Source organism: Podarcis liolepis (genome assembly GCF_965112155.1).
Source record: "Podarcis liolepis genome assembly, chromosome: 17".
Classification (NCBI taxonomy): domain Eukaryota; kingdom Metazoa; phylum Chordata; class Lepidosauria; order Squamata; family Lacertidae; genus Podarcis; species Podarcis liolepis.
Window position 1 is genome coordinate 34756557 of NC_139571.1, and position 18283 is coordinate 34774839.

Consider the following 18283-nt stretch of genomic DNA (forward strand, 5'->3'; position numbering starts at 1 on the left):
AAGGCTCACAGTTTCACTTAAAGGGAAAAATAGTCTTCACGTGTATTTCATATGGATGCTATTGCATTGCCAACTCATGTTCATTCTGAGGAAAGGGGTGAAATTGTTGCTAATTTGCCTCTCAAGGCATTCTTTTAGGGAGCAAATTATTTATTCAGCGCCACAGCCAAAGAATATCTGCCCTCCAAACACCTGTGTTCAATACTGCTAGATGGCTGCAACTGTATTGTGGAACTTGCTGCGCATGGAGCCTGAAACTCATGGGATGCAACCACAATAATGTCTGGTAACTCAGGTGGAGTCAAGGGGGGACAGAACCTAGTAGTGGTGAAGGCAGAGGATGGCTCCAGGCAGTTCAAGAGGAGAGCCTATTTGTGCCAGGAATGGAGCAGATGGCAAAAAGCTATCTCAAAATAGTCTGCTCATGTGATTTGGCTTTTCACACTGGCCAGGATAGGGGGCTGTGAGACATGAGGAGGCAGTTTAGCTCTTCCCGAAAAGAGTCATGGTGCCAACAAAAACTACCTCTCTGAAGCTGCTGTTTCTCCCCATCTAGTTTGGCCCTGACCTGAATTCTGAGAATTGTCTCCTGAGGACTGAAGAAAGATGGAGGAGCAGACCTCTAACTAATAATGAGAGCGAAGGAGATGTGAGAGGCTGGTAGCAGGCCTCTCCCTTTTGTTTTCTACTGTAGTCTCACTTAGCTCTAAAAACCTCTAGAGATGGCCGTAGTAGCTGAGATTAGACATCTCCCGCCTCCTCAGTATAACTTCAAGGCAAGCTTCTCCAGGCAACTTCCCTCAGCAATCAGGAGGGAGCCTTCTGAATTCTTAAAAGACGGAGCAAAGCTGCTTTTCAAATGGTGAGGCTTACATGGAGCCAAACTATCTTCTCTTCAGAACTTAACACATTGTGGTGAAACTATGGGAAGTGTCCCACTTCAGATTACAGGTGGGCGATTGCATGACTGAAAACTCCTCCTCCAAAAATAAACATCAAACCCTTCTGCGCATAGAAAACTAGGATATCTGTGAGGAGGCTATGCTGGAATTCTCTCGGACGTTTGGTTTTCTATGTGCAGGCGGAAGATGTAAAAAACAAATCTGAGGTATTTTCCATCATGCAGTATCTTGCCTGTAATCGAACCGTTTTACCTCATGATTAGGTAGATCTTTCTAGAAAGCTTTCAAAGCCCAAGAGCCTGTGACAAGGTGTCACCAGGGGAGGGTCAAAAGGCACACTTCTCACTTAGAAGAAACTCTACAAGCTTTGGTCAGAGGTTTTATTGTTCTCGGGGGGGCATGAATGTGGAGGTGTGTGTAGCTGGTACAAAAGCCCCTGTTCTCCGGTGGAGCCCCAAAAGTCCCTGGACACGAGCGATGAAGCCGCAGCTGCTTCTCAGAAGGCAATCATGAAGCACAAGTAGATGTTCATGTTGTCTTCGTCCATTACCATGGCTAAGACTTCGGGCTCTATGTCACGCATAAAAAAAACAGCATGACACTGGCTGTGTTCAGAGAGACGGCTAAGTCCAGCAACATGTCCTTCACGGCCGCATTCCCCAGCAGTTGCGAGTCCTCGCTCTCAGCCATGTCGATCACCTCCATGCCTTCCCCTGTTGATGAAGCCACAAATGTTTCTTCCATCTTCCCCCCGCCTTAAACATAAAGGGGGAATCAAAAATCTCTTTTCTATGATTCTCACTCTTTCATTCACTCTGTGTGCTGACACTCCATTCTGCCCCTTCCCCTGAAATGTGTTTACATTCCCTTCTTAGGCTAAATCTAGACATATAGTTAAAAAAGCGGTGTGGAAATGCTTTTTAAAGAAATGTTCTAAAATATATATTGAATTTCCCATTCGCTCACAATCGCCAACTAGTGTCACATTTGTATCATGCACTTAAAACACCCTTAAAACGTTATATTTGAGTCCCTTAGTTTATACTGACACTACCTCTAGCAAATTTGCATTGAGTTTTCATGAGAACCGGGTTTTCCTGAGAAAGTGGTGGTTTCAAGAGGAATGGAAATGTTTTGCAACACACGCACATGCATGCTACTTTTGGTGCATTTGATATAGCTATTTGCAGACGTGTCTCTCAGACTGTTGCTGCTTCACCGCTGGAGGCTGATGTGGAGGAAATAATTCTCCCTGCTGTGCCACATTGTACTGGCAGTTTCATTGCTCTCCTGCACTGCGCAGAAAGCCTTTTGTCCAATCCAGCTGCAGTCAATGCACATGTATGCATGCCTATCTGAAAGCAATGCAGTGTGTGCTGATGGCACCCATGGTTCAATGCACAAGGTGAATGCGCTCCCTCTTCCCCACCACATTGACACCTCTCCAGACAATCTTTGCCCCCTTGCAAACAGCTGTGAACAAATTTATTTTATGGACAGTGCACTGCACCCCACTTCTGCTGGGCATGCCTATTTAGTTTTCTATGCATTCTAGCAATTGCCAGTTACTGAGGAACCACTGAATGCATCTCACGAAATCCTGGGGCAGAGGAGAAATTCTGGGGCACAGAGTTCACACTTCACAATGGCTCTCCATTTCTAGGTAACGAGTGAGCGATCTGTCTTTAACAAAAGCATGACTGCCACAATCAATCTCCTTGAGGATTTCTGGACAAACCTGGGGTTCTCGTAGATAGATCCTGGCTTTTGAAACATTCTGCCCGGTAAACAAGCCTGGACAACTTGTGACTCACATACCCTCCAACATTCCTCAGATGAAAAGAGGGACATTTCTCACTCCCTTGCAACTGACCCTCCGAAACCCCCCGTTTTTTGCCGTCCCCCCACAGAGCATTTCCTATCAGTAGAAGGGTGAGTGCCACCACCACTAGGCCAACAGGACACAGCACATACACCCTCCAACATCCTGAGAAAATCCCTTCATCCCAATTTTATTCCCAGGGCAGAGTTCCCTGGGAGGAGGGATTGTGAATCAAATAGGGGTCTCCTAGCAACTCAGCACACTTAACAAACTGGGGTTCCAGGATTCTTTGGGGGAATTCACGACTGTTTAAAGGGATATGACCCTGCTTTAAGGGTATGGGGCCAGTGGGGCCACTTGCCTATCCAAATCTATCCAAATGTTGCTGAATATTTTGGAACAGCAGTAGCTGTTCTGTAAGTGCCACACCATCCACTGTGAGATGAAACTTTCTATGAAACGTTTCAAAGGATTTTTTAATAGGCAACTCTTTCTGCCCATTTACCAGCACATCCTGCTTCCGCGTTCAGCCCAGGGAAAGCTATTGCAGATGGTGGGTGGAGCTGTGGTCTAAACCACTGAGTCTCTTGGGTTTGCCGATCAGAAGGTCGGCGGTTCAAATCCCTGCAACAAGATGAGCCCCCGTTGCTCAGTCCCAGCTCCTGATAACCTAGCAGTTTGAAAGCACGCCAGTGCAAGTAGATAAATAGGTACCACTGTGGCAGGAAGGTAAACAGTGTTTCTGTGCGCTCTGGCTTTTGTCACGGTGTCCCGTTGCACCAGAAGCAGTTTAGTCATGCTAGCCACATGACCCTGAAAGCTGTCTGTGGACAAGCGCTGGCTCCTTCAGCCTGAAAGCGAGATGAGCGCCTAAACCCCACAGTCGCCTTTGACTGGACCTAACTGTCCAGGGGTCCTTTACCTATCAATATATGAAGACAGCTGGTGGGGGGAGGGGGACATTCCACATTCGTGGTGTGGGTTTTTTAGGCACAGGTTTTCACTCTCACTGTTGCCATCTTCCTACTGCTATGTCACCACCTTCTGTCTGTTTTGCCTCCGTTCCTGACACCACTGATTTCTCAGGTTGCTATGCCCTGTGGCTCTATCATATTACTTACCTCCTCCCTGTCTCTTGTCCATGGTTGCTTGGAGGACAGCTTGGCTGATGAAGCCATCAGAGTAAACAAGGAAGTGGGTTGTGAAGAGCACAGCCAACAGGCCGATGGTACCCTCCAGGGACACCATTGGGACCAGATCACCCTTTCTCCACCTCTACCATTTGAAAGGACAGGAGACACCCCTCCTCATGGACCCCCTTGAGTTAATGAAGCACTGTGTCAGGTTTCTCACTCCTGAACAGGGCTCATGACATCACCAGACCTTTGTGACATAATACGAGCTCACACACTTCTTCTGCATGCCTCCAGTGAGCAGGATCACAAAGGGAAGGGGACAACAAATAATGAAAACGCAGTTGTCGTTGAACAGAGAAAATCTCAGAACAAAGAATGGGGCTGAGGTTTGGGCCAGGAAGACAACTGGCTGGTGTTTATTATATGTAGATACCAATCCAACAGGAAGCGATCCAACATTTCTCCAATGAAAATAGGGGCACCCTATTCAATTGATATTAATATTATTAATAATAGCCTGTCCATCTGATTGGGTTGCCCCAGCCACTCTGGGCGGCTTCCAACAGATATAAAACATTAAACATTAAAAAACATCCCTATACAGGGCTGCCTTCAGATGTCTAAAGGTTGTATAGATACTTATCGCCTTGGTTTGGGGGTCGCTTAACTCCATACCCTGATGAAAACAGAGATGTCCTGGGGAAAGGGGGGCATTCCAGGATCAAATCAGGAACTGGGACAGCTTCTGTAAATCCAGGACTGTCCCTGGAAAATAGGGACACTTGGAGGGTCTGTGTTCTTATAAAATTTTCTTATTAAATTAAAGGAGTATTTTCAACACACACAACAACAAGACAAATCAGAACAAACAACAACTTCACAACACAACACCTCTCAACCCACTGGAGAACAACAACCACCCTCCCAACAGAACACTGACCACCAACTACCACCGAAAAAGTGTTACACAAAAAGGGACTCCACATGGACCCCTCCTGATGGACGCAATACCACACTGGACTTGTACATTGACTGCTTCCGCCACAGAATCCAAACAGGCTCATCTCAGCTATCTGCCAATCTCCCATTGAAGCCTTATTTACCTAGGGATCCATTAGCCACGCCATCCCCTGGACCTCGGAGGGAACAAAAGTACCAGGAAAGCAAAATCTTCTTTGGAGAAAAAGAGTTTATTGAGATCTGAGCACAGAGTCAGGGTCTGTACTCAGAGACAGCCAACTGGATAGTTCCTAAAAATATACTGGCTGTAAAGCAAGACACTTCAACAGACTTTCTTATACCCCCAGACTTCCCCAATCGGCTAGCAAATATTGCTTGCTAAACACATTTTATTGCTTGCTAAACATTCCTGTCTTTCTGCTAAGCCAAGCACTCCCTCCCACCTCCTTGTACACGTGTCTTCTTTTGCTAGCTAAGCTTTCCCTTCGTATCTCTTCTTATTCTTGCATTACTTAAAAGCAGAAGTAAGGCAGGAAACATCTTGCTAGTGGTTTTTCGGTTAACAGCAGTTTCTGGCTGGGCAGGAAGCGACCTTCTGACCTGTAGCTAATATCAGCAGTTTCAAATAGCTGGTTAGGCAGAAAACGACCTCCTGACCTGTCTGTTTTAGACTTTTGCAAGCAACTGCAATTTTGGGCTGTTTTTAACCATCCTAGCAGAGTGCAGGAATTTACTATGTGTAGATAATATTTGAGAGCAACACAATAAAATATTGAGAGAAACCTTTCCTATCTCCCTTTACTCCGTCCTCTTCTTTTGAACAATCTATTACTTAGATTCGTTCTGGGGTAGGGGTCTATATTCTCTCATTACAGCAATCACGCGAGGTTCCATCATGCGAGACATCATCTTTCCCATCATATGTTGCAGGCATTGCATTAAGCAGGGTATACAGAAGCAGAAAAGCAATAGAAGCATTATTGGGCCTATTCTTCCCACAAATACGATACCGTTCATGCCAACAGAAATACGAGAGCATCCATATGACAAGGGCGGTACATATCACTCCTACCCACCAAACCCAATATCTCCATGGTTCCTCCCACCAATATTCAGGGGGTGTGCTCATTGTTGAAGAGCCCACTGATATTTGTGCCCGACTACCTGTTGAGCCTCAAGGATGAGAGCCCACCGGTGAGCTGATGCTCCCACTATGTGGGTCAATTTTTCGATTAGCCCTGTTGGGTGGATTGAACTCTCGTGCTGCCTCCCTAGTGACCAGAGCATATGGAAGCTGAAATCCTGGGGTGGCAATTCTTACTGGCACTTGTTTAGTAATTTCAATGCACACCTGGCTAAGGCTCCCACCCCTGCAATACTTGCATTAAGATAGGTTCCGTCCCATCTATCACCTGGGTTAAGAGTAGGACCTGGTCTATCAAATGAGGTTGGTACAGTGCTCTACCTTCCAGATAACAGTTTACTACCCTCCCACAACAGCAAGAGCGGTACAGAACTAGATAGATTTCGATCGTCTCTGCAGCTTCCCGTAAGAGCACTGTCCACGCGTGCTGGTCAGTGGTGTGGGAGAGGAGCCACAACGGGGCAGTGGGGTGTCTCAATACGGTAATCTCATCAAACCCCAGTTTCCAATAGCCAAGGAGCACGCCATCTCTTACCACCGGCAAGACGAACCAGTCGTAGCAGAGGCCAGCAGGCCAATAGGGTTGGTATGGTTCGGTAGGGTCAGGGCAATAAGACATAGAGCACGTCAATAAAGAAAATAAGAGAGAAAAGAGAAAGTATTTGTAACTGTCCTTGTGATGATTAGTCGCAGGATCTTGTTGCCCGTGGCCTAACGCTTTTTCCTGGTAGCGTCAGACACAAGGTGATGATCAACTTCAGAGGGTCAGCAGGATTTCTCTTGCAAGTCCAGACACCCTTCTTCAGATGCGTGTGATGTACCCAGGGGATCACCTCGACTACTTTCTCTGCAGTTGGGGATGAGGGGGTCGCCAGACGCTGTCACCCAGAGGAACTGGTGAACCGGCTCAGCGAGACTGCCGCGGGACTGCAGGTGTACGCTCGAGGGAATACCTGGAAAGGAAGCAAACACACACAACAAACACAGGGATTGCACTTGTTCTTGGGTGATGTGATCTCCCATCTGCCCCAAACTGGCGGGGATGCCTCGGACGAAAGGGGTTGGCCTGCCATATAGAAGTTCAAAGGGTGATAGTTCTCAGTCTCTTGGTTGGCGCACAGGGCATATTTTGGGATATAGCAGCAGTTAGTTGAGGTAGAATATTCTCCCAAGGTGTGCTTTAGCAGCTGGGCCTCCCAAATGGGTGGACTTGTGGTAATTCTTTACAATTGTGCTGGCCAGATATTGGGGCACAAAAACACGGCTGTCTGGTCCTTCCTGGAGCGTTGCTCCTTCTTGGCTGGTCCACTGATGTTCATCAAGGGTGTAACGTGGTTCCACATCGTCTGGAGTGAGTTCTGGTACCAATATCAAAAGTTCTGGTGGTGCCTCTAAATCTACGTTGGGGGCGCTGCCTGTGGGCGCCCCTCCCATCCAATTCTTCACCGTGCGTAGAGATATCAGCCTCTGGAGTGATATCAGCAAGGCAGTCGTCACTGGAGGGGATCTTCAGGATGCTGAGACACAGTCCAATCTGAAGCAGCTTTCCCCACTTGAATGTGGTGGACCCAAGGGGTGGTGACAGCGATCTTCACAGCTGTGGGTGTGGAGAGCAGATGGGCCCTTCCAGCACGGTTGCAGTGGTGCCTGGGACCAGTCTTATCCACACCTCGTCACTTGGCTCAAACTGGTCACGCAAGGAGTTCGGGCCTGGGTTGAGAGAGAGAATCTCGAGAGAGAGACTGTACATAATTGTTCAATTCCACATCTTGAGCAGGGATAGGTGAAAGCATGCACACATAAGGAACCGGTCTCCCAAACATCACTTCAAAAGGGTGACAAGTGAATATGTTTCAATGGGAGGCTACAGACTCTAAGCAAAGCCAAGGGCAACATGAACACCCAATTAGACCCTGTTTCTTGGGTCAATGGTTTTTCAAAGTCCTGTTCATCCTTTCCTATTTTCCAGAACTTTTGGGGCCTATATGCAGTACCCACCATCTTCCTTCTTCACTGGCAACAGTGGGGTGTTTCACTGTGATTGGCATTGTTTCAAGATTCCATGTTGAAGCAATCGCTTCAAATGCACCCACACTCCTTCAGCTGCCTGTCGTGGGATGGGGTATTGGTTTTTATCCTCCGCCCATAGTCCAGGGTCAACATCATGAAGCAGGCTAACAGGGAGGATTCCCTCCTCTTCTTTTACCATCATCAAGCAGCAATGGTCTCTCAGGGGCATGTCTAAAGAAAACTCTCCTGCTGGTCCAGTTGTCATCATTACTTCCCCCATTGGTTGGAAGGAAATCTGGGCTTGTAATTTTGTTAACAAGTCTCGGCCCAATAAAGGAATGGGACACTCTGGTATATACAAAAAAATTGTGCTGGACTACTTGGCCACCTAGGCAGCAGGTAACAGACTGCAAAAACGGGGCCTTTTGTGATTTACCTGTAGCTCCAATTATATTAACCACTTGGTTTGTGGGTTTTGTTACAGGCACAGGTAAGACTGAGTGGGCAGCTCCCTTGTTCACCTTCTCCTACCTGTAATAAGGTAGCTAGGTTAAGGGCTGTGGTAACCTGAAACTTCAGGCGTGAATGTAATAACAGCATCTGGCACTTCCTCTTGGAGTCACACAGCTAGTGTCCTGTCCAAACGTGAATTTATCTGCCTTTGTGAGTAGGGTAGCCACTGCCACAATCACTCTCATACGGGGGGGGGGGGGCAACCTCTGTTCTGTTGGGGTTAGCTTCTCTGACAAGTATTCGACAGGTTGCTGCCAATTTTCCAGTTTCTGGCATGAGACTCCCTTGGCTACCCCCCTGGTCTTCATCTGTGAACAGGGTAAAAGGCTTCTTGGGGTTTGGATGCCAAGCACTGGGGCTTGTTGTAATGTCACTTTGAGATCCTGAAAAGCCTGCTGCTGTTCCCTGCCCCATATAAAAGGATCCTTCTCTATTCCCCTAGCTGACTCATGCAGGGGCCAAGCAATGCTTCTGTAGTTAGTAGTGAGTCCAGGGGATATTGTTCATCATCATAAGTGGGATTATAGGTTTTAAAAAAATCCCTTCAAACAATTTTTTACAATCTTTGCTGGATTCTCCTCAAAAGAGGGGTTCTGATTTCTTCAATTACAAACATCTGCACTTGAAAAGGGTATATGCTGTCTGTGGTGCCTTCGCTTGTCCAGCTGGGACAGGGGCTGGTGGATCATAAACCCTCTGAAGGGGCATTTCTCCAGTTGCCTGATCCTTCCTGGTTTTCTCATACTGTCTGTGAGACATAACTCTCTTCGCCGCCTGTCCCCACTTACGTTGCCATCTCTTCCTCTTTTCAGGGGTGCAGCATTCTGCTGCCTCAACTAACAAGGGGCTTACATCCAACTTCTTCCTCAAATGGCTTTACAAACTCCTTTAGTCTCTTTTTCTGTCTTTCTGTCCACCTTTTCTTTCCTTGATTCATATCATCTAGTGTCTTCCTAAACTCTTCCTCATCTTCCTCTTCTTCCGTCTCACTATCCTCCTTCGCAGGTCCTCCTCCCCCTACACCAGCACCTCCCTGTGCTTCTTGATCTTGGCCTGGGGGGGGTGGAGGGGCTGTTGGTGGAGTGTAAGGTGGTGGCTTAATCACTCCCCCTCCTCATCTTCTGGGTCTTCTAACACCAGAGGCTTCACTGTACAAATCCTGTTCTGTGTGTTGCTGTCACAGCAAGACTTTAGCCATGGTAGATTCTTTTTTTTTACATTGGTCTTCCATGTAGAGATATAGGGGATCTGGTCTGGGTGGACATTTAATATATTTTGCCACAGGGGGTTGATTTGCCACAGGGGGTTGATTAATTGCAAATCAAAGCCACGCAGTTCCCTGGGTTGGCAAGTCCACCTCACATAAAGTTTTGAGTCTCTGTTTTTCAATTTGAATCATCACTCTTCGTGGCTGTTTTCCAGTTATTTAAAAAGCATTCCAGAGGAATACATTGGCTTGCTCCAGACCCTATTTTTTTCAGATACTCCCCTCCTAACTGGGTTTTCAAAATTCTCTCACACTCCACATGCTACAGTTTGTCAGAAAATGCACAACCCTACAATCGCTCGGCCAAGGGGACACTAAGCCTTGGCCCTCATTCAACAATTCATCCACTGGAGTATCTGACACACAACATGTCAACAAAACACTCAATTCCCTCTGCCCCATTCCCTTTCCCAAACCTTTACCAATTCCTTTCCTGGTGGCACTCTTACTGCACGGGCACTCTACTGCCAACTACCAGGTGAGGCTGATCAGGCCTCTGGCCCTTTCCCTCGGGCCCCTAGCCCTTTCCCTCGGGCCCCTAGCCCTTTCCTTCGGGCTTACCTTTCTCCGCTGCGGACCTGTCCCCTCGGCGCCGTTCTGTCCTCTTGTTCTCCCTCAACTAGATGTCTCCGCTCCAGGACGGTGTGGCAATCTCCCCCTACAAACTGGCAGGGTGTGCACTGGAAATGCGAACGCCGATCGGAGCTGTTCACCTTGGTTGAGCCTGGCCCTCCGGTCCGTATTTGGGGAGGGGGCAAATCCCGGACGAGCCCCCAGAGAGATGAAGCCTTATTTACCTAGGGATCCATTAGCCACGCCATCCCCTGGACCTCGGAGGGAACAAAAGTACCAGGAAAGCAAAATCTTCTTTGGAGAAAAAGAGTTTATTGAGATCTGAGCACAGAGTCAGGGTCTGTACTCAGAGACAGCCAACTGGATAGTTCCTAAAAATATACTGGCTGTAAAGCAAGACACTTCAACAGACTTTCTTATACCCCCAGACTTCCCCAATCGGCTAGCAAATATTGCTTGCTAAACACATTTTATTGCTTGCTAAACATTCCTGTCTTTCTGCTAAGCCAAGCACTCCCTCCCACCTCCTTGTACACGTGTCTTCTTTTGCTAGCTAAGCTTTCCCTTCGTATCTCTTCTTATTCTTGCATTACTTAAAAGCAGAAGTAAGGCAGGAAACATCTTGCTAGTGGTTTTTCGGTTAACAGCAGTTTCTGGCTGGGCAGGAAGCGACCTTCTGACCTGTAGCTAATATCAGCAGTTTCAAATAGCTGGTTAGGCAGAAAACGACCTCCTGACCTGTCTGTTTTAGACTTTTGCAAGCAACTGCAATTTTGGGCTGTTTTTAACCATCCTAGCAGAGTGCAGGAATTTACTATGTGTAGATAATATTTGAGAGCAACACAATAAAATATTGAGAGAAACCTTTCCTATCTCCCTTTACCATTCCCACCACCCTTCTGAGTAATACCCCTCCCCACCTTCTCACTATATAGAAGGATCTGGCAACTTCTGTTTCAGTGTATCTGATGAAGTGTGCATGCACACGAAAGCTCATACCAAGAACTAACTTAGTTGGTCTTTAAGGTGCTACTGGAAGGAATTTTTTTTATTTTGACTATGGCAGACCAACACGGCTACCTATCTGTAACTTATTCACTAAGATAGCCTCCAGATGGTGCTCTAACATAGTAGATATGTTAGTCCCGGGAAAGGAGACTATCAGCAAGTGAATCAATACAGTACTGCTTTTTATTTACGTCTGACAGGCACCTCCTCTGTGACGCCTTGTTGCAGAGCATCATCTTTATTTTTCCGTGTCATCCCAGACTGAAAAAGATCTTGCATGATCTAGCCTAGGTCCTCTACTAAGCCTGTAGCCTAGGAAGACCCATAGCTCAGAGGGAGAGCATCTGCTTTGCATGTAGAAGGCCAGGGTTCAATCCCTCAGCCACCTCAGTTAGGGCTGGGGAAGTCCCCTGCCTGTGAACCAGTATAGACTAGACAATACTGAGCTAGACAACCAATAGACAGGAGCTGCAAGGTACACCTGGAGAAAATTAGTTGAAAAACCCCCAAGACCACAAATTGGGTGGGAAGCTTCTCCAAGAGTCAATACTTTCTTTTTTGTAAAAACATATATTAATTTTTTTCTGTTTTACATTTTAGAATGTTCATTTTAAAAAAGCTTAAAATATCAGTGACTTCGCTTCTTCTCTTTCCATGGTTCTTCTTGTTCTCTTCTTCTATATGTTAAGCCTGCAAGCTGCACATATTCCATCAGTTTAAGTTGCCATTCTTCTTTAGTTGGGACCTCACTTGTTTTCCATTTTTGGGCTAACAAAACACAGGCCACAGTAGTTGTTGTTTAGTCGATTAGTCGTGTCCGACTCTTCGTGACCCCATGGACCAGAGCACACCAGGCACTCCTGTCTTCCACTGCCTCCCGCAGTTTGGTCAAACTCATGTTGGTAGCTTCGAGAACACTGTCCAAACATCTCGTCCTCTGTCGTCCCCTTCTCCTTGTGCCCTCCATCTTTCCCAACATCAGGGTCTTTTCCAGGGAGACTTCTCTTCTCATGAGGTGGCCACAGTCTTGGAGCCTCAGCTTCAGGATCTGTCCTTCCAGTGAGCACTCAGGGCTGATTTCCTTCAGAATGGATAGGTTTGATCTTCTTGCAGTCCATGGGACTCTCAAGAGTCTCCTCCAGCACCAGAATTCAAAAGCATAATAACCTTTTTTTTTTTTTTTTGACACCTGGGAATTCCCAAAAGTCAATACTCATAGCTTCTTAAAAATGCAAGCCTTCTTCCTTCAGTTGTGGTAACATTAACCTTGCAGTTTCAAGCATATTAGCATTTTACTTGGTTGACATGACACCAGGTCTCTGACTGACAGCTGCCGATCTCTGGAGGCTTCTCATACAACTCCTGTAAACAGGAGCCACATTGGAAAGGGCAGGGTAATTCTGAGCATCCCTCCCACCACCTATTGGTTCCTTCCATTCCTGTCACATTCATGGTACAATATGGAGCAGGGGTGCCAATTTGAATAAAAAAAAATTGCGGAATGCGGGGGGGAGGTAAACCCAATCCTGCATAATCAATCACAAGATACAGTGCTCACACACTATTTGAATGGGAATACCCATCAACTTTTGGGGAGGCAGCCCCCTCAAATATTTTATTGGGGAGATGGTGAAGGCACCTCGGCCACTATGATATGGAGCCAGTTGGCACAAGTCCGTATTCCAAAAAACTCTTAACTTCCTTTCAATAGGGAAAAAAATTATGAAATGAGGGTATCTTAAAATGGAGGACAAGCAAGGATCCCTTGACCAGCAAGGATTTGTGGGGTAGGTTGCTCAGTGCTCTAGGGGAGGGAGAAATTGTACTGGTTGGCTAAAATACGGCTCAGTTAACAGGAATATTTTGTTTCCAATTCCTAATTCAACCCCATATTTCTAAAAATCCACAGGGTTTTTGCAGTTTGGTTTTCTAGCTTCCCCAAAAGACATCAGGCAGACATCACCTAGGTTGATTCAGGGGGACTCTGAGAGACATAAATATCAGAAAGAGACTATTTGGGTGATCTGGAAATCATTATCTGGCTATCCAGATATCAAGGAACACATAGGCCAGGAGAGTATCCGACATAGATGTTGCTGATTACAGTTCTCATTATCCTAGACCTTTGGCCATGCTGGCTGGAGCTAATGGGACTTATAGTCCAAAGGATGGAGAGCACCACTATTGGTTATAGGCTTATCAGCTGCAAAGGAGGACGGGATTCTTGTACCTTTAATAGCCAAGGAGAGAAAACGGAGACGAATTTTAGCAAGGGGAGGAAGAGTTTGGATTTGATATCCCACTTTATCACTACCCGAAGGAGTCTCAAAGCGGCTAACATTCTCCTTTCCCTTCCTCCCCCACAACAAACACTCTGTGAGGTGAGTGAGGCTGAGAGACTTCAGAGAAGTGTGACTGGCCCAAGGTCACCCAGCAGCTGCATGTGGAGGAGCGGAGACGCGAACCCGGTTCACCAGTTTATGAGTCTACCGCTCTTAACCACTACACCACACTGGCTCTCCAATTCCACTGGAATTGGTCTCATGCCTCCAAAACAGGCATAGGCAAACTACGGCCCTCCAGATGTTTGGGACTACAATTCCCATCATCCCTAGCTAACAGGACCAGTAGTCAGCGATGATGGGAATTGTAGTCCCAAACATCTGGAGGGCTGGAGTTTGCCTATGCATGCTCCAAAACAACCTGTCCATGCTGCCCTTCCCTCTTCTGTTCAACAATAAAAGGCATAGGAGCCTAGTTTTCATTTGAAGGTGGCCACTTTGCAAGCAACCCTGTTTGGCTTCTAGAACTTCTGCTCCAGATTTCAGGGCCAGCTTTTCCCCTCTTAATATCCGAAATGAGGTGTGTGCAGATGAGGCAGATGGGTTAATGCTCCCCCCGCCAGGGCAAACAAGCAGTCACATGAGCCTGTCGCCTAACGCAGTTCTCCGGTCCAGCGGAGCACAGAAGAGGTTATCGCCCTCCGCATCAAAACACTGTCCCCATCGAGCTCCTTGGGTGTAAGCTCATTCCCAAGAGTGGGCGTGAAGACCCCCAGGCAAGAAGGAGCCAGTGAAGGGAAGAAGCAAATTGGAATGAAAGATCCTAATCGGCCTGCTTGCTAATCGGTGCCCAAGACTTGGCTCCTTGCGAAGGAGGAGGGGATTAGGCCAAGGAAAGACCTTTTCCACTTGCAGGGCAGGACTTGGGCAGAGAAGGTCATGGAGGACAAAGGAAGGGCAGGCAGAGAATTGCAGAGTTGGAAGGGATTAATTCATCTAGTCCAACCCCTTGCAACCCAGCGCTGGGACAAAAGAGATTGTAGAAAAATCACAGGCAAAGCTATTCTGTGACTAAAGATAAAGGAAAAGGAGCCCTGGATGGTTGAGTCCAGTCAAAGGCGACTATGGGGTTGTGGCACTCATCTCGCTTTCAGGCCGAGGGAGCTGGCTAAACCACTTCTGGCGCAACGGGACACCATGACGGAAACCAGAGCGTACGGAAACACCATTTACCTTCCCGCTGCAGCAGTACCTATTTATCTACTTGTACTGGTGTGCTTTCGAACTGCTAGGTTGGCAGGAGCTGGGACAGAGCAACGAGAGCTCACCCCATCATGGGGATTCGAACCGCCGACCTTCTAATCAGCAAGCCCAAGAGGCTCAATGGTTTAGTCCACAGCGCCACCCATATCTCTGTAAACCTCATCTGTGACTACAGGTTTACAGGACAGGTTTAAGAGCCTCCCTAAATCCAGGAAAAGAATGTTCTGATGAACAGGGCAAGCCAGAGGTAGCAGCGCCTGGTTCCTTTGTAAAACTGGGATGGCGGAGAAGCAGGTGGGCTCCACTCCACAATGCAGGTATTATTTGATTCGAGTCCCCAGGGCAAATACCCAATTGGGTACTGTTCACATGATCTTCCCCTGCTTTTTGAGTGGGAAGAATCACCCACAATGGGCTTCCATGTGGCTTTTGTATCATTCCTCCACATCATGCTGTAGCAGCTGAATGTACAAACCCAGGCCCCAGCAAGGAACTGTTGTCAGTCAGAAAAAGCAGAAGTTGTGTATTGTCAGGATGGATGATAGTGCGGACATGCTTAGAATTCCCCCAGCGAAAGAAATTAGAATAGCCGAAGCAGAGGAACCTTCAGTGAGTTGCCCCGAGGCTGTGAAATGAGCTGCCAAAACAGATACAATCTCTGTCAGTCTCTTTAACACACTCGAAAAATGTATTTGCTTTTAACCTTTATAAATTGCCTTTCGACTGATTGTATCCAAGACAGTAGAGAACAGCAGCGTGAAAACAGCTTGATAGTTTAAAATGGCAGCATGTCAGAACAATTCGTTAGAATAAATATTGCATCCGAATGAAAATCTGTAAATGGAAAGGTTAGTGTTCATCAGATGCTTGGAAATGCACAGAGTAGGGTACAGGTGGGCTTTTTATTTTTAATTTAAAGGGGAGCCTGTTTGTTGAGATGGTTTTGGAGATGTCTACTTTCTACCCAAATGGATCAAGCGTGTAACCTTAGTGGCTGGGGCAACCCAGTTAGATGGGTGGGGTATAAAATTATTATTATGATTATTAGATAGTAGACCCCTGTTTTCATAGGAGAAATGTTGGCGTGTATGCAGGAGTGGCCTGGGGTAGGGAAGGGAACACAGACATGGGCTGCTGCTGAAAATGTAATGATTTGTAGCGATTCAGCTGTTTTCTGCAATTGCCACCAAACTTACCACAACGTTCTGGAAAAAAGTACAGCACAGATAACTGGGAGTGGTGACTGGGGCTGCCCCGCAGCACTGCGGCCGTTCTCATGTCACTGAGTACACTGCGAGGTCTCTGCGGTCATTCTTCCTGAGGCAGGCAGTCCCTCACATTTCTGCGTCTTGCTTATTACTATTATCAAGGTGTTACACACACTGTACTGCCAGAATCTATTTTTAATACCTGACCTGTGCATTCTAAGCCTTGCCAAACAGGCCGACTATTCCTTGTCTCGAGCAGAGAGCTTTGCTCCCTCCAGGCCATTGCAACATTAATGCTCTTCTTGGAGGAGGTTTGAGTCGCAGTTTAGTTGCCAAGTTTCCCTTATTTTATGCCAGAGATTACCACCTTGTATGTCCTCAGCAAAAACTCTAATCTGCATAAAACCGTTGGGGGGGCTAAGAGTAATCAAGTTCTGCAAGTTAGGTTGGAGTCTACGGGCAGTAAGGGGTTCTGGAGTGCACAGATATGTGCACAAAATCCACACAAGAGCTGTAACACTGAAGCATAGACTATCTCTGTTTCCTAGTGTTCAGATCTTCCCTATTAGGGAAATCACAGGCCAAGGCTTTACAACACATTGATTATAATTGACAGAACCTCCAAGAACCAGATGAATTCACTTCAGGGCTGGATCTGGCCTGTAAGCAGTGCTATTCCTCCCCGCCCCCCGCCCCCAAAAGTGCTGGGATTCTGCCCTTGTTCTTTTATAATGGCAATGGCGCCCACCTGAGAGGTGCCTTAACTGAGTTCTGGCAAGTTCCAGATGAAAACGCCCCCCGTAGAATGCCCCTTGTTTGTTCTGTGGGATTTCTGGAGTTATGCAACCCCCGAGCCAAGGAGATAAGTAACTATACAACCTTTAGAAAACACCTGAAGGCAGCCCTGTAGAAGGAAGTTTTTAAACGTTTAATGTTTTATTATGTTTTTATGTGTGTTGGAAGCCGCCATAATAATGGACTTCCACATTTTCATTAGAAGCCCGATTCATTCTCACTCGCTCTCTTTCACTTACACACATACACACAATTGGCCTGTCAGTATGATGTCAAGATTTATTTGTTCTACTGTACCTTTTCTGTTTTGTTCTAGTCCTGGCCCTCACCCCCAACCCCCCTTTCGTTGTTTCTACATCCAAATTGACTTTTACTGCTAGCTGATTCAAATTTTATTATGCAGCTTGACCATCCATGCGGTCTTCAATTTCTTCTGGCCTCAGATTAACCTTGAGATGGTTATAATGGCCCTGAAGGAGAAAGTACTTGGCAATGCCGCCTCCTCCAAAACACTAATGTATGAAATCAACAAGAAATCACATCTGAGACCTCTCTCCTCGGCTGATGTGTGGTCGTTAATAGATATTGAACAGGCAAAAGTGTACAAAATACGCTCCATGTTTCTTCTAAATACCCTCTAGTCCAGGGGTCAGCAACCTTTTTCAGCAGGGGGCCGGTCCACTGTCCCTCAGACCTTGTGGGGGGCCGGACTATATTTTGAAAAAAATAATGAATTCCTATACCCCACAAATAACCAGAGATACATTTTAAATAAAAGGACACATTCTACTCATGTAAAAACACGCTGATTCCTGGACTGTCCACAGGCTGGATTTAGAAGGCGATTGGGCCGGATCCGGCCCCTGGGCCTTAGGTTGCCTACCCATGCCTAGCCTACGAGTTACACTGCTGTACCACAACATGCAATAAATATGATTTCTATGCATTGCTAAGCCTATTGCCCAATGTGACTCCCCTGACCATTGTGTCCTTAGGAATGTTAAGGCCCATTGGCCCTATCTAATCTGATCTAGCCTTTCTAGAATTTTATCCCTCACTCTACACAACAATGCCTCTGTTTGGTTTTGTGCTGAGATCATTTGCCTGAGAGTCTTGCTCCAGGAAACAACATAATCTAGACAGGTTATTTTGCTGCTGCTTCATTCCAACGGTGATGACAGAATCCAAAAAAGGTGAAGTTTAGCTGGGAAATCAGAGGTCAGGCAGTTCTTGGCCTTGTTGGCCTCAGATCTTGCCGCCATGTTAACACAGAAGCGTAAGATGGCCGAAAAGAAAAAGAAATATGGGAGGAAATGCACATCGAGGAAAGAAGATGAAAGAGGACACAGAACTATGCAACGAAAGTTGCATAGGCTAGCTTATATGTACATGTGGAAATG

General features: G+C 46.7%; 2 long non-coding RNA genes across 2 annotated transcripts; both read right to left on the reverse strand.

The window, feature by feature from the left end:
- Positions 1–1268: 1268 nt before the first annotated feature.
- LOC310696277 lies at positions 1269–4369 on the reverse strand. The gene is made up of 2 exons (XR_014520508.1): positions 3846–4369; positions 1269–1615 (listed from the first exon to the last, which is right to left on the reverse strand). It is a non-coding gene; the product is annotated as an uncharacterized lncRNA (long non-coding RNA).
- A 662-nt stretch (positions 4370–5031) lies between these two features.
- LOC310696660 lies at positions 5032–11201 on the reverse strand. Its single transcript, XR_014520679.1, has 2 exons — positions 10921–11201; positions 5032–10870 (listed from the first exon to the last, which is right to left on the reverse strand). It is a non-coding gene; the product is annotated as an uncharacterized lncRNA (long non-coding RNA).
- Between the last annotated feature and the right edge of the window lie 7082 nt (positions 11202–18283).